The 15,033-nt window shown below is 38.0% G+C and overlaps 2 protein-coding genes across 2 annotated transcripts in view; one reads left to right on the top strand and one right to left on the bottom strand.

Annotated features, from left to right (window-relative positions):
- The window catches only part of dnajc24 (DnaJ (Hsp40) homolog, subfamily C, member 24), a 63,124-nt gene extending 56,772 nt beyond the window's left edge, over positions 1–6,352 (top strand). Inside the window, exon 6 of the transcript XR_002651784.2 lies at positions 6,261–6,352. The gene's annotated coding sequence lies outside the window, so the exon portion shown is untranslated. The remainder of the gene's footprint in view (positions 1–6,260) is intronic.
- The window catches only part of wt1a (WT1 transcription factor a), a 331,319-nt gene that overhangs the window by 81,252 nt on the left and 235,034 nt on the right, over positions 1–15,033 (bottom strand). The window lies entirely within an intron of this gene.

Below are 15,033 nucleotides of genomic sequence, written 5' to 3'. Positions count from 1 at the left end.
TAAAATGTAAAAGAAAATGAATTAAACTCAAGATATGAGTAGAAAATTTGTTTAGTTTCAAATTTACAAATGAAGCAATGTTTATTAGCCCTTGGCCAAACATACTGTATGTAATATAAATGTGTAGGGGGGGGGGGGGGGGGGTGTACAGTGTGTGTTTATCGAAAATGTGTTTTGATATATGTTTTTCACAAAAAATGAGCCAATGCTAATGAGTTTGAGTTAGAAAAAATATTTTTACTTTGTTTACTGAGTTTGTTTACTGAGTTGTGTCTCTGATTTCATGGTTTTTGGACACTGAGGGGCTGGGGGGGGGGGGGGGGGGGTTGTAATCTGACATTGCTGAACTCACCAGCATCCTGATGATCATCTCCGAGGCCCGGCTCATCTGTTCGCTTCCAAATAACAGGTTTTAATTGACCAAATGAACACAATGATAAAACCACAATAAACGACACATTTAGGCCCATCAGGCGTCATTCACTCCGAACCATAATGTACCTTATAATTATGCTATTCCCGTTAGGATGCGAGATGAGAAGGGCAGTTAATTACGGGGGCCTTTTTTTTTGGTCAATAATCAGAAAAGGTCAGCGGCAGGGCTGTCACTGTCTCTGAAAATGCCAGTCAGGCAACAGATGTTAATTTGAACCATTACTGTCCTTTAGCTCCTGTAGATGAGCTAGTGACAAACAGGAGAGGAGCGAGCGAGAGGTGGAGAGACACTTAGATAGATAGCGCGAGAGCGAGAGAGAAAGAGAAAGAGAGGGAAGGAGAGACAGACGAAACAGACTATAATTACCTCAGCTGCCATGAGCCTGATGGAAAGAGCAGCCCTGCAGAAAAGGCCCCATCACCTACCTTAGATATAATATTTTACTACCCAGCAATTTATCCATCATTGCTGAAAGCATTCAGGGGCTATTGTTGTCAGAGCAGGAGATGAAGCCACCAGCGAAGACTTCAAGCTCTGAAATTACACCGTTTTGGAGACAAAAGAGGGAGATCGTGGGAGAAACACGGGGACCGGGCTTTCGGGTGCCACTTTTATCACTGAGTGGCAGACAGTTGAGCAATCAATGAGTTTGAGGGCAAAGAGCTGCGCGGGCAGACAGAGGCCTTTGTTTTTCGAGGAGACGTCGAAACGAGATGAAGTCTCTTCGGCTTGGAAGGAGAAAAGAGAGATTTGCGACTTCACAATAAATCACAATATAATTTGCCTGTAACTGATTATGATATCTGTGGTTGTGTTTATTATTATGAATTATGAGTTGAAATATGAGTTGAAGTAAATGAGATCCTGATTTAAGGATCATTTGTGAAGCGATTAGTAGGAAATATACTGACACTGATTTCTGATTTCTCCTCTTTAGAGAGATATAAAGTGCTATGCAAAAATCTTAGCACATAAAACTCTTTAAATATATGGGCCCTATCTTACTCCCTGAAGCAATGCATGCCACAATGCTCAAAATGCGACTGTGCCTTACACTCTGTCAACAGTCGATTTTCATGCTTTCTGTCTGCATTGTTTAACCCTTGTGTGGTGTTCATATTTTTGTTACTCGTTTACTTTGTTACTTGTATTTAATTCAGCAAAATTAAGCAATTTTACATTAAAATGCTTTACACATGCTTGCTTCACCTAAATTGCAAGCAATATAAACAGCTTACATGGTTAATATTTGCCCTTTACCTTTCTTATGTTACATTTCTTTTAAAAAGTGCTACACTTTTTTAAATTAGTTTTTTTAATAAAATGTAAAAGAAAATGAATTAAACTCAAGATATGAGTAGAAAATTTGTTTAGTTTCAAATTTACAAATGAAGCAATGTTTATTAGCCCTTGGCCAAACATACTGTATGTAATATAAATGTGTAGGGGGGGGGGGGGGGCGGGGGGGGGGGTACAGTGTGTGTTTATTGAAAATGTGTTTTGATATATGTTTTTTACAAAAAATGAGCCAATGCCAATGAGTTTGAGTTAGAAAAAATATTTGTTTAGTATCATTTAATGAAAAATTAAAACGGGTCCCACAGACCCGGACACCACACAAGGGTTAAAAAGAAACAGCGCTTGTGGATATACTGTCTAAGTCGATGTGCATGGTGGTCTGGAAGTGAGGTATGTTCAGGTAAATTTCTAATGTATTTCCATATTGGCAAAAGAAAACACAGGTGCCCCACTGACTGATCTGAACAGTCAACGACTGATTTGAACAGTCAACAGTCACATGTTCAATGCTATCTTGGCAACGCAGGTGTGCCGTGCAGTTATTGTATGTAAAACCCAGCACGTTTCACAACACAAGACTTTTCCCATAAATTACCTGCTCGCGCAGCTTCACAGCGTGAACACACAGGCCAGTTTTCGTTACTGAGAAATGCAGAAGCGTTGCACCATTAAAATAGCAATCTTGCACACTTGGCTCTTAAAGGAAATGGCAACGGAGATGCACAAGGCTTACTTTTCCTTTCGTTGAAGCTGCATGGTGTACAGCTGATGGCTCACCTATAGATGGCTAAAATAGGGCTCTATGTGTGGTCCATGTAAAATGCATATTTGAAATACTCATAGAGAATTAGATGGAGAAAGTAAATGGTATAGACAGAAAAGTATAGCACACAGTCAAAACAGCCAAAAGTTAGCAGCTCAGACAGTAATGATCATAATATTTGATCTTCAAGTTTACCTAAAAGAAAGCCTGGGGGGAATCACTACACACTGATGGTGAGTGTCAGAAACTGGGGACACACCCAATATGCAAATATATTGTTCCAGAAACCAATGCAAAAAGAGATTAACAATGACAACAGACTAAACTCAGTTATTATAAGTTGATATACAGTACAGGCCAAAAGTTTGGACACACCATCTCATTCAATGCGTTTTCTTTATTTTCATGACTGATATTTACATTGTAGATTCTCACTGAAGCATCAAAACTATGAATGAACACATGTGGAGTTTTATGTACTTAACAAAAAATGAGCTGTCCTCCACAGTCACCGGACCTGAACCCAATCCAGATGGTTTGGGGTGAGCTGGAGCACAGAGTGAAGAAGGCAAAGGGCCAACAAGTGCTAATAAACACCTCTGGGAACTCCTTCCTTCAAGACTGTTGGAAAACCATTTCAGGTGACCACCTCTTGAAGCTCATAGAGAGAATGATGCCAAGAGTGTGCAAAGCAGTAATCAGAGCAAAGGGGGTCTATTTTGAAGAAACTAGAATACAAAACATGTTTTCAGTTATTTTACCTTTTTTTGTGTTCATTCATAGTTTTGATGCTTCAGTGAGAATCTACAATGTAAATATCAGTCATGAAAATAAAGAAAAGGCATTGAAAAAGAGAAGGTGTGTCCAAGCGTTTGGCCTGTACTGTACGTGCCCACAAATGTTCACCTAATATAAAATAGTTGAGTAATGTTTGGAAATATCCAATTTTACATTAAAAAAAAAACTTTTTTTGTTTGAGGTCAAACTAATTTTGGGTTTACAGTGTATGATGCTTTTCAGAATTTGTACACAGAATGCTGTCTGAAGCTGTAGTACTATCATTATTGTGCATTTATATAGTTGAAATAACATTAATTCAGAAATATACTTATATATTGTATTGACTTCCAAGACTTTGTAGCATCATCTGCAGCTCGGAGAACTTTGGCCTGGTTTACTGTTCGGATCCACGTTAATCTTCTGCTAGTTTCGGACCACGGACTGTCAAATTCACAAAGACTCACAACTTAGATCATCCTATTCAGCTTTTTTTTCTTTTTTTTTTTTTTTTTTTGCTCTCACAATACACAAAACCGTTTTTTGATTTCTCCCACGCCCTGCTGCTAGAGACACAACGTTTGTTTGCCATCATGCTGCAAATTGCCACCGAGGGTCGCGAGGTCACCGCGTGGGGTTAGGGAGGAAACGGCGGGCTGTGGAGAGGCAGAGACACTCTGAAGAAAGAAAAAAAAAAAAAAAGCAAGAGGAAGTGAATCTTCTGCCGGTCATTACAGCCTGGTGATGTTTCTGATTTTAATGGCCCCCCTGAGCATTGGCCAGCACCAGAGGTGGGAGGGAGGGGTCAGCGGAGCTCTCCGGGATGGCCCTCTATTCACGGGAGGTAGGATGGAGGTGCAGTGCTGCTGCAGATCAGCAGACAGATGGAGAAGCATTGTGAGTGTTTTGATTGATAGAGGGTGGGGTCAAGGCGTAACCTCTGTTTTCCATACAAATAGGGCCGGGTGGGAGGATGCAGGAGGATGCTGGGGCGTTTCTGAGCCCAGCTTCATTCCTTTACATGCTCCTGGGATGAAGCTGTGGAGATATGAGGCTGAAAGGTCTCAGTGTTGGGGAAAGAATGTGTGGAATGGTTACGTGAATATCTGGACAATGCTTTAGACCCGGCATCGCTGTGAAAAAAAAAAAAAAAAAAGCTGGTGTCAAACTGTATGCTGAGATGCTAACAAAAAGGTCAGATATACAGTAGCATGCCGGAACTTATATGAAATATACGAGAAAAGGAGGATTTGGAGGATGTAGGATTTGGACTCTCTTGCTCTTCATTGCCTTATTGTTTATGAAATAATTATATATACATATATGATAATATGGTATGATAATAAGTCAACTTTATGAAAGAAAGAAGGAAATACATTATAAAGGGCCCATATTCTGGAAATTTGAACACTGAATAAATACTGTCTATTTAGTTTGGAACAGCCGCTAACAGTAACACTTTACAATAACTATCACAAATAACAGTACTTAGTAAATACTTATTAATTGAGTACAGTAGTTCAGAAATGATTAAACATTTCTAAATTGTAATGCTTAAATATATTGATATTATTTAAGAATGAGACATTAATAAATGCATTCTTATTGTAAAGTTTTAACCCTGTATATATGTATATATGGAGAGAGAGAGAGAGAGAGAGAGAGAAACAGAGAGAGAGGTTTAGGTTTCAGTGTTAACATTTTTATATGAGTGTATATCTGCATATCTCCATTCTCCATTCTTTGATTTTTAGTTTACTATAATATAATTTGAACACAAAAAAAATTCTTGATGAATGGACAATAGGAATTCTCCAAAATGACCTGAAATAAACTCTTTTTACATTGACTTCCTTTGAAAGTTAAAAAGGTTTTGTCTCTCTCCTGTAAAGTTACTGTTTTGAAGATTCATGTTTATCATTGGACAGGGACGATATAGGAGCAATTGTTTGTGTAAAATAAATTAGGACGATTTGTGGTATAGACACAAGAAGTTACTGTATAAACATTAACAGTACATAAGGTTATATTTTTTCTTATTTTTGTTAGTTTTTATTCCCTAGTCAGACATTTTTTTTAGTTTCCCATTTAAGGTAATGTGCATCATCAACTACACTTATTACACAACATATAGCCCTATGCTTATTTAAACACACTTATTTTAGGTAATAAAATACAAGCAAAGATGTTTTTTACAAGTGTAGACAATGCACTTCTTCACAGCAGTGCAGAGGGCAAAAGTAACACTGATAGATTTGGTGTGCACCACTTAAAAAAAACGTACGTACTTTTTTATTCTCCCTGCAACTCTGACCTTTTAAGAATTGTATGCACTTGTTTACTTTTATCAGTCTTAAGGTTTTACACCTCTATATTTGCACTAATGTTTATAGTTATATCTAGTTTCTAGTTTCTATCTGTTTATAGTGTTTATACTGATACTGTCAATCCTTTTTTAATTCCCCCATCATTCCTAACTGGTACACTATTATATTCTCTTATGTTGTTTAGTGTCTATTTCATTCTTTTAGTATTTTTATTATTTTTATTTTGCTGTACTTTAGTCAACTATTGCTTTAGTTTTTTTTTTTTTTTTTTTTTTTGCTGTGACTTTGGGTAGGTCAATAACGCAATTTCAATGATCTGTATGTCCTGTACATATAATAAAACTACTTTACTTGGCTTGACTTAATTTAAAAACTCCATGTCCATGTATTTCATTATATAGGAAAAAGAGAGTCTGTCTCTGTGTGTCTCTGTAAAGGAAGTATTTCAGTATTTACACTTATTTAAATGTTACACAACATCATAAAAGTAATGTAATTTGACCAATGGTGCCCCAATATTGGCATGCAACTATATACAGTTAGTATTAGCGTGTCTGAAAGGCAGAATTGATCAGTGTATAATCTCTGCTAATATCTCCCTGCTCGCAATGGGCCTTTCTCACCTGAGGGATATGTTGTCTTGTTTTTGCATCATTAGATCTGACCAGAACAGCACAGCACCATATTCCCCTCTGAGAGGCCGTCACACACCCATCAGCCTCCCAGGGAGAGGGGGCAGACCCAGCAACAGGTGAATACACACCCATCAACACTCACTCACACACTTATAAAAAAAAACTGTTTATAGGTGTTTCCCATTGATCTTACTTACCGTATATATATTTTTTTTTTACTATTAAGCACACTGGATTATAAAGTGCATTAAGTGACACTAGTAAGGATGCCTACATCTAAGTAAGCCAGGGTGTTGCCATGTTTCCATTTTTTTTTCAAATCCAAATGAGCACTGGATGTTAATCTACAAACATTTAAAGTTTATTTGGGTGATTAAAGTGCTTCTGTTTATTTACAGTAAGCTTATATTTCCAATATTATGTCTAAGGGTGAGTTTTCAGTGAAGTTTCTCCAGCACTAAGGCTAGGTGCAGCAGCATTAGCATTAGCCGCTAACTGCAGCACTAGTGGAGCATAAAAAAAAAAAATCACCTGATAGTGCTAGTCTGAGGAACCCTGAGTATTCTAATACCCAGGGCACAATCAGCTAGCGCTTTATCTCATGTAGCTTGTTTTAACATGGCAAAAAGGCAGACTACAGTCCAGAATACTCACCTCTGAACGGCGAAAGAGCTAGCATTGTGGCTAATTGTTAGTGGCTAATGCTAATGCTGCTACATCCACCCTTAGTGCTGGAGAAACTTCACTGAAAACTCACCCTTATAATTCTGTTCTTCAACAGAGTGCCTTTACTGCTCTTTAATACTTGACTGGTAAAATTTATACATAAGGTGCTTTAGATTATAAGATATTAAGTATGCCTTATAGTCTGGCAAATATGATATGTGATATATATCAATGGGTCTAGATAATAACTCAATGTATAACCTTAATCTCACTCATGAAAATGATTTTTTTTTTTTTTTTTACACTTTTTGTCTTATTTGTCCTCTTAACGTCCCCACAACCCTAAATGTCATGTTTTCTCATCATTACAGCACTCATAAAGAAAGTAAATCACACTACACACACACACACACATACACACCATCAACGCCACCCTCCTAGCACTCCCAGTCAGCGCGAGAGTGTAACAGTGACCAGCCCAGAGACGCAAATCATCCCCACACACACATTACCTTAATGATGTCAGATCAGGACCCCCCAAGGCCGAGGGCCCTGATTGGCCCTTAGTCCCTCACAGGTCTAATGAGAAGGAGCTGGTGTTGGGAAATGTGGCCGGGCTAATTAAAGGTGCTATCTGTGAGACAATTGCTTATTTTGTTATTGCTTTAGAAAGGTGAACGTCCCAGAGGCTCTGACACCATCATATCCCTCACACACGCGGCCAATTAGAGCCCGGCAGGAGCCGGAGACTTCCGAACAACTGTAGCAAAATATAGTTGCAGAGGACAGCACTGAATGTGTACATGTGCACAAAGATTACCTCACTTTTTTATATCATCACTCATATATTTTATATACAGCTCTGAACAAATGAAAAAAAAAGAGACCACTTAAAAATGGTGAGTTTCTTTCATTTTACCAAATTGAAAGGAAGAGAGAGGAAGATGGGTGATCAAAAGCCATCAAACCAAGCTGAACAGCTTGAATTGTTGCACCAGGATTAAAAGCATAAAGTTATCCAAAAGCAGTGTGTAAGACTGGTGGAGGAGAACATGATGCCAAGATGCATGAAATCTGTGATTACAAACCAGGGTTATTCCACCAAATATTGATTTCTGAACTCTTAAACTTTATGAATATGATCTTGTTTTCTTTGCAATATTTGAGGTCTGAAAGCTCTGCATTTGTTTGTCATTTCGGCCATATCTTTTTTTTTTTTTTTTTTTTTTTGCAAATAAATTCTTTAAATGACAATATTTTTATTTGGAATTTGGGAGAATCTTGTCCGTAGTTTATAGAATAAAAAAACAATGTTCATTTTACTCAAACATAAACCTATAAATAGCAAAATCTGATTCAGAAACTGATTCAGAAACTGAAGTGCTCTCTTATTTTTTTCCAGAGCTGTAGTTTTGGCAAAGAGTGAATACAGTACAGGTCAAAAGTTTGAATATGCCTTATTTTTTTTTTCTTTACTATTTTAAAATGTTCTGTATTGAATATTAAAATGAAGTCATCCAATCTATTAAAACATGAAAAATGTAGTAAACAAAAAGTGTTAAACAAACCAGAATATATTTAATATTTTACATTCTTTAAATAATCACCTGTTGCTTATCTTTGACAGTTTTGCACATCTTGGCTGGATTTTCTCAGTCAGCTTTATGAGGTAGAGTCACCTGGAGTTCAGGCTTTCAGTTAACAGCTGTTCTGAGCTCGTCAAGAGTTAATGACTTGAATTTTGTCTCTTAATGTGTTTGAGAGCATCAGTTAAAGTAAAGTAGTGAAGAGGTAGAGTTGATATACAGTGAATAACTATATTTGAGTAATGTTCTAATCCAGGTTATGGCAAGAATTACAAAACTAAGTTAAGAAAAATATACTTTAAGAAATGGCAGACAAACCGAAAGATTTAAGAACTTTGAAAGTATCCTCAAGTGCAATCGCATGAAGATATGGTGAAACTGGCACTCATCAGGACCACCTCAGAGAAATTCTGCAAGTTAACATCACTTAAGATAAGAGCCACCTAAATGTTTTGCAGAGTATTTTGATTTGTTTAGCACTTTTAAATTACTACGTGATTCCTTATGTGTTTTCTTCATTTCTTCATAGCTTTGTCCGGTTTAGTCGTTTTTTGGAGGTTTTGACGAGGTTAGGCTTGAATATTAGGCTAGGGTTGTATTATAGCAATGTCAGTTTAATGCAATTTAATGAGTGTTAGCTTACTTAAAGCTACTAATGTACTATATGCAGCTTCAGCTTATTTTGACATTCGTGAAAAAAAATAGGAAAATATTCGTTCACCAGAGCTTTAGGGGTCTTTAGAACAACACATATCATAGTTGTCTTGTGCCTCAGTTTGTGCGGATAATACTGTGGAACCTGTAAACTGAGCCCACAGGATGCTATAATGTTCCGCACGGTTTAGTGACAAGTGAGAGCATCAGCTAAATTGGTGAGAACAGCGGTCAACAGCAACAACACTTTAATGGTCACACTTCATCCGCAGTCAGTAAATAACTGTAAGTGTTGTGGAAATGCTGCAAAACACTCCCGGAGCCGTTTCTGCGCACAGGTTAGACCTCCTGTACTGAATCACAAAGTGACAGTTTAGTTTAGTACAGGACTAGCTTAAGCTTTCATTTATTACACAGTAATGCAGTAATTTTGTGTGCATGTATCGTCATTGAACATAAGCTGACACTAAATAAATAGCAATAGTAAATATCAGTGATGATATTGCACATTGTTTGTGTGTAGTGATTACCAGGCTACCTTAGGTAAACTTGTATATCATATTTTATATTTAATTACCTGGCCTCTATGTTGTAGGCTGTAAGAACAAGCATCATTGCCTGAGCTGCCAACTATGCTCTATACTGTTCACTTCATAGCATTTTCTTTCTCCGTCTAATTTTCGTTGATAATTTAAAATGTATATTTTACTTAAATTAAATAAAAAACAAGACTAATTGCAAAGTGATTTTATTCACTTGACCATAAAGTAGAGTCTTAAAAGTCTAATTAATATAAAAAATGTTGTGCAAAGCAATTTATATATATATATAAAACAGGCATATTTAAAATAAAAACTTACAAATTTGAGGCAGCAATTTTTTTAATAAAAGTTACTCCAATAAAATTAAATATCAAAACTGCACAAAATAAATAAGGCCATACAATTAGATATTTCTCTTCTCTGCATATCTCTGCATTCAGAGTACATTAGTAAGAAACACTCTCTGTCTCTTTTTCCCCCAATATAAAATCATTATTACAAAATCAGATGAGCACTATTTCATTTTTTTCAAATGTATTTATTTTTTACAAGCTGTACGCGACCCACTTTGTGTCCCGACCCACAGGCTGAGAATCACTGGTCTTGCCTATTGTCTACAAATGTGGTATTTAGTATTATTAATATAATTACTATAAGTAGATTGTAATATTACCTATCAAGGTCATCATCACGTATTTTCTGTAGGCATAGCTTGTTGTTACAGCCTACAACATAGAGGCCAAGCAGTTTATCATAATATATGGTCTACAAGTGTACCTAAGGTAGACCGGGGGGAATCACTACACACTGATGGTGAGTGTCAGAAACTGGAGGACACATGCAGTGTCCAAATCGATTGTGCCAGAAGCCAGTAGAAAAGAAGCTGCCGATGGCAACAGGCTAAACTTGAAAAGCAGTTGATTCAACTCAATTGAACTCAACTAATTGTGGGTTTACAGTGTAGAATTACTTGGAATTAAATGTCTTTACCTTGACTTTCATTGTTTTATTTTTTCCTCCTACAATTTTTCAGTCCTCCTCTTGATTTTTTTTCTTTCTCGATAGGATATGTACTGATGTATTCCAACTACTGTCTATACCTGTATTTCACTCTCATAAACACTGCTGTACGCTGCTGTGACGCTGTTACTGTTGTGATTTGTGGCTGTGAGTTTGCCAATGTGGCTGACAGTGGAAGACCTTCCCATATTCACTAGCAATTAAGATTAATGGCCTGCAATACAACCAGCCAGTCTCTTTCTCTCTCTCTGTCTCTGTCTCTCTCTCTCTCTCTCTCTCTATCGCTCTCTCTCTCTCTCTCTCTCTGTCTCTCTCTCTCTCTCTGTCTTTTTTTCTCTGTTTTACACACAGACACAAGGAGGCTCTCATAAAGATGATTGAAAGCTCTGTACACACATTTGTCCACGTGCTCGCTCAAATTATACATAATGACTCTTTCTCTCTCTCTCACACACACACACACACACACATATACACACACAATCACACAATCACACACATAAGCACACAGTCAATTGAGTGTGAGAACAACACTGTGGAAGAATCCTTTCGGCTCAGTGCTTGTGACTGGGGCCTCGTTTGCGAACAGAGACGGGCCGCTTGTGAATATATGGTATATTTGTATGATTTTAATTGACGGGCTGGCCGTATTTAGTTTGGGTAATGGGGTGATGGCCATGTGTTGGTCAGCGGTGACCTCTGCTAGCCACAGGGGCATGAGCATAGCTGTCTTTCGGCCCGATGACGCATCGGGCCCATAAGGAGCGTCCCCACCTCCGTCTGCTCCGTGTCTGAGCTCCTGGAGCAGGACAGCCATGTGAGCAAGTGCTTTCGGACATTGTCTCATGGCACGCCCCGGTCCGTTCCTTGGAGTTGAGTGTGTGGCTCTGGAAGTAAGAAGAGAGGAAAAAAAAGGAAAAAAGAATGAAAAAAGCTAAGCGGACGTGGTGCTAGCGAGGGGAGGCTGAATGGAGCTAATAAAATTGTTTATCCATGTGCTGAAGGGTGTGTGAGATTTGTCCCAAACCACTGCACCCTTTGTGGCTGCTCGAGTGGGTGTGATCTCGGGCTAACAAAGCTTGTTGGACTTGTGGCGTTTATTTTGCCGCGCGGCCCCTTGTTTAACTCGCTTGTCATTACAACCTGTTAAACGGACAAAGCCTTCGTCTCACAACGTCTCACAATGTCTCGCAACAGTCAATTATTGGACATTGGACATTTTGCTTTGTTTAATCCACCTTTTATTCCACCTCAGAGACTCTTGCTGGCAGACTGCATAAAAACAGAACATTTTATATATAAATATCAATATACTGTATATGTATATACTTTATTTATATATATTTATATATAAAACAATGGACGACTTTTATACCTGGACCAAATGTAACCAAGCAATTATGTTTTTCTCTCCCCACCAAACAAAATTAGAAGGTACAGTTCTCATTCAATGGGCTGCTTGTCTACTGGCAGCAATATATAAACTGTCACAGCATGAAATCAATTTTCTGCCTTGGTTCATTTCAAATCAGAGGTTTCGAGCGCATTAGTATTGCAATTAGAGGGCCTTTTGCTATGGGAGGCTGGTCCTGGAGAGAGGGAGAGAAAGAAAGAGAGATAGAGAGAGAGAGAGAGTCGAAAGAAATGAAAGAAATACAAGAGAAAGAGAGAGAGAGAGAAAGAAAGAAAGAGAGAGACTCCTTCTCCATACTGCTGCTGCTGCTGCTGGTTCTGTGCTGTGCTGCTTTCTCTTTTTCTCTCTTTCTCTCTTTTTCTCTCTTTCTCCCTTCCAACCTTTTCTCTTTTTCCCCTTCTCTCTATTCTCTCCTTTTTTTCTCTTCCCTCCCTCCCTCTCTCTCCCAGACCCCGCCGGCTTTAAGAAGGTGACGGGGGCCGGCCCTAATCGCCACAGATAATAAATTTATCAACTCTTAAAGTTCTGAGCGGCCTGAATGGAGCTGGCCCCGGCCATTGAGCGCCGGCAGATTACTCACGCTTAGTTGGCTCTAGGTAGGCTTTGGCAAGGCTCCCCGCCAGGGCCAGGAATGGGGCTCCATTGAGCTCCATTCACAAGCTCCTGACACAGAGCATGCTTTTATGGCATGCTGCTTTATTATGAGAGGATTCCCCCACTGCCCAAACCCCCTCGACACCCGCCCTCCCCTTTTCTCCAGCCGCCCACCCCAGGCTCGTCCGTGCTATACTCTTTCTTCTGCGTTAAGAAAAGGTTATCCCCTACCTTAATCTATAGTGGAGAGCGGATCAGAGTGAGGGGAAGGGCTGCTCGGTTGGGTTCAGGGGGAGAGAGAGGGCGCGAGAGTGCGAGAGAGTCCCCGTTCAGGAATCCCCTCCAAAATCCAACCCCCCCTCCTAGAGACTGGATTCCTCTCTCTCTCTCTCTCTCTTTCCCTAAGTCTCTCTCTCTCTCCCTCTGTATGTTTTTTTTTTTTATAAAGTGCCAGTAGGCCCCAGTCCAGGATTTGCATCCCAAATGAGGTAACCTGCCGATCTCCTCTATGAAGACATCAGATCAAAGATCAGCCAGTCAGGGAGCTGCTAAAACGTTAAGGAGGCCGGCCGGCAGACAAAGCCGGAGGGATGATCGCTGACCACAGCCTCAAGAGAAGGAGAAGAAGAAGAAGAAGAAGAAAAAAAAGAAAAAAAAAAAAAAAACACACTGGGATTCCTAATCCAGATTAGGAGTGGATTAGGGCGTCCACAATGCCTCCAGATTTATTTGAAAATCGCACAGCACTCCATTTCTCATTTTTCTCCTAAACTTTTCTTTGAAAGGAAGGAGAAAAATAAAAGGAAAAACAACCACTTTTCCCACCTCGGATTAGTCCACTCTGAAATAATATATATATATAAAATAATATCAAAGAATAATACATTGGAATCAAACTTTTTTGTATGAGCTACCTTTTTTTTTAATTGTATGAATACATATTGTGGATTGCACTCTGAATTTACTCTGAATGTTCTGGAACAGCAAAAGGCTCATTATTTGTCTTTTCGGTTATTTTCTAACAATTTAATTTAGATTAACCAATTGATTTGATTGATTTTTGATGTTTACATCAAGATAATAAAAAAACTTAGATCATTGCACGATGGATTGTTTTGAAAAAAAAAAAAAAAAACTTTTTTCCATAAAATGTTGCTTGTCTTTGGCTTAGGTTATTAATATTAATGTAATTATTTTGGTACCACTTTAAAATAAGACTACCTTTATAAAGGGTTTGTAAATGGTTTACAATTAGTTTATTAATGGTTACTTATTAGGTTGTAAATGCCTTATAAATCCTTAATAATCAGTTATAACACATACGTAGAAAGGGCGACTATGACCTGATGTTTGTCTAACAAACACAACCATCTATATTGTTGCCCTTTCTACGTATGTGTTATAACTGATTATTAATGATTTGTAAGGCATTTACAACCTAATTAGTAACCATTAATAAACTAATTGTAAACCATTTATAAACCCTTTATAAAGGTAGTCTTATTTTAAAGTGGTACCATTATTTTTAGTAAATATGGTTCAATTATGATGATGCACTCTTAAAACAGAAAGCGATCACATTTTGCGTCTATTTCCCTCTATTTAGTGTTTTTTTTAATGAGACAAAAGTGTTTTTTCTTTGTCTATTACACTTATTATGCCAACAGAAGAAGAAAAGTTTTCATATTCCGAAAACATAATAACATATACAACTAATTTGTTTGTTTTTTTGTGCTTTAAAATTGGACAATATGAACCACAATATAACAGAAGAGTAAATAGCATTTAATATTTGTTAGCTTTATATTTTTTTAGCATATCCTTTTGTAAGAACCCCACCCTGTTACGTTCTCCTTTTGTGCTGCTTTTAGTGGCTTTTAGCACGGCTTCGTTCAGTTGTTGTTTGTTTTGGGAGGATTTTGTCCTCCTCTTCAGACGGTGTAATGCATACTTAATTGGGTTAAGGTCTGGTGATTGACTTGGCCAGTCTCCAGAACCGGTCATGCAAGCACAAGCCTAGACACTACCTCCACCATGCTTTATGTTGGTTTATCCTTCTTAACAACAAACATAGACTTCACTGGGAATCTCCTCAAAGTCCTCAAACCAAGAGCAAGAGACATTCAGAGCTCTTAGTTGGTTTTAATGCTGTTCGCCATGTTCTTAGTTCAACATCTAGTAAACTTATGAAAACTTAAACGTCTCCTATTCATAATTTGATCTCAAACAGAACCATCTTTAGTATAAATGCATCATTAAATAATTGCTTTTTTTGTTTTAGTTCTTTCTGAGGACACTTTAGAACCATTTAAAAATGAAC

This window comes from Astyanax mexicanus, chromosome 10, assembly GCF_023375975.1.
Source record: "Astyanax mexicanus isolate ESR-SI-001 chromosome 10, AstMex3_surface, whole genome shotgun sequence".
NCBI classification, from domain to species: Eukaryota; Metazoa; Chordata; class Actinopteri; order Characiformes; family Acestrorhamphidae; genus Astyanax; species Astyanax mexicanus.
Note: the sequence above shows the minus strand (reverse complement) of the source record. Positions and strands in the feature narration are given on the sequence as shown.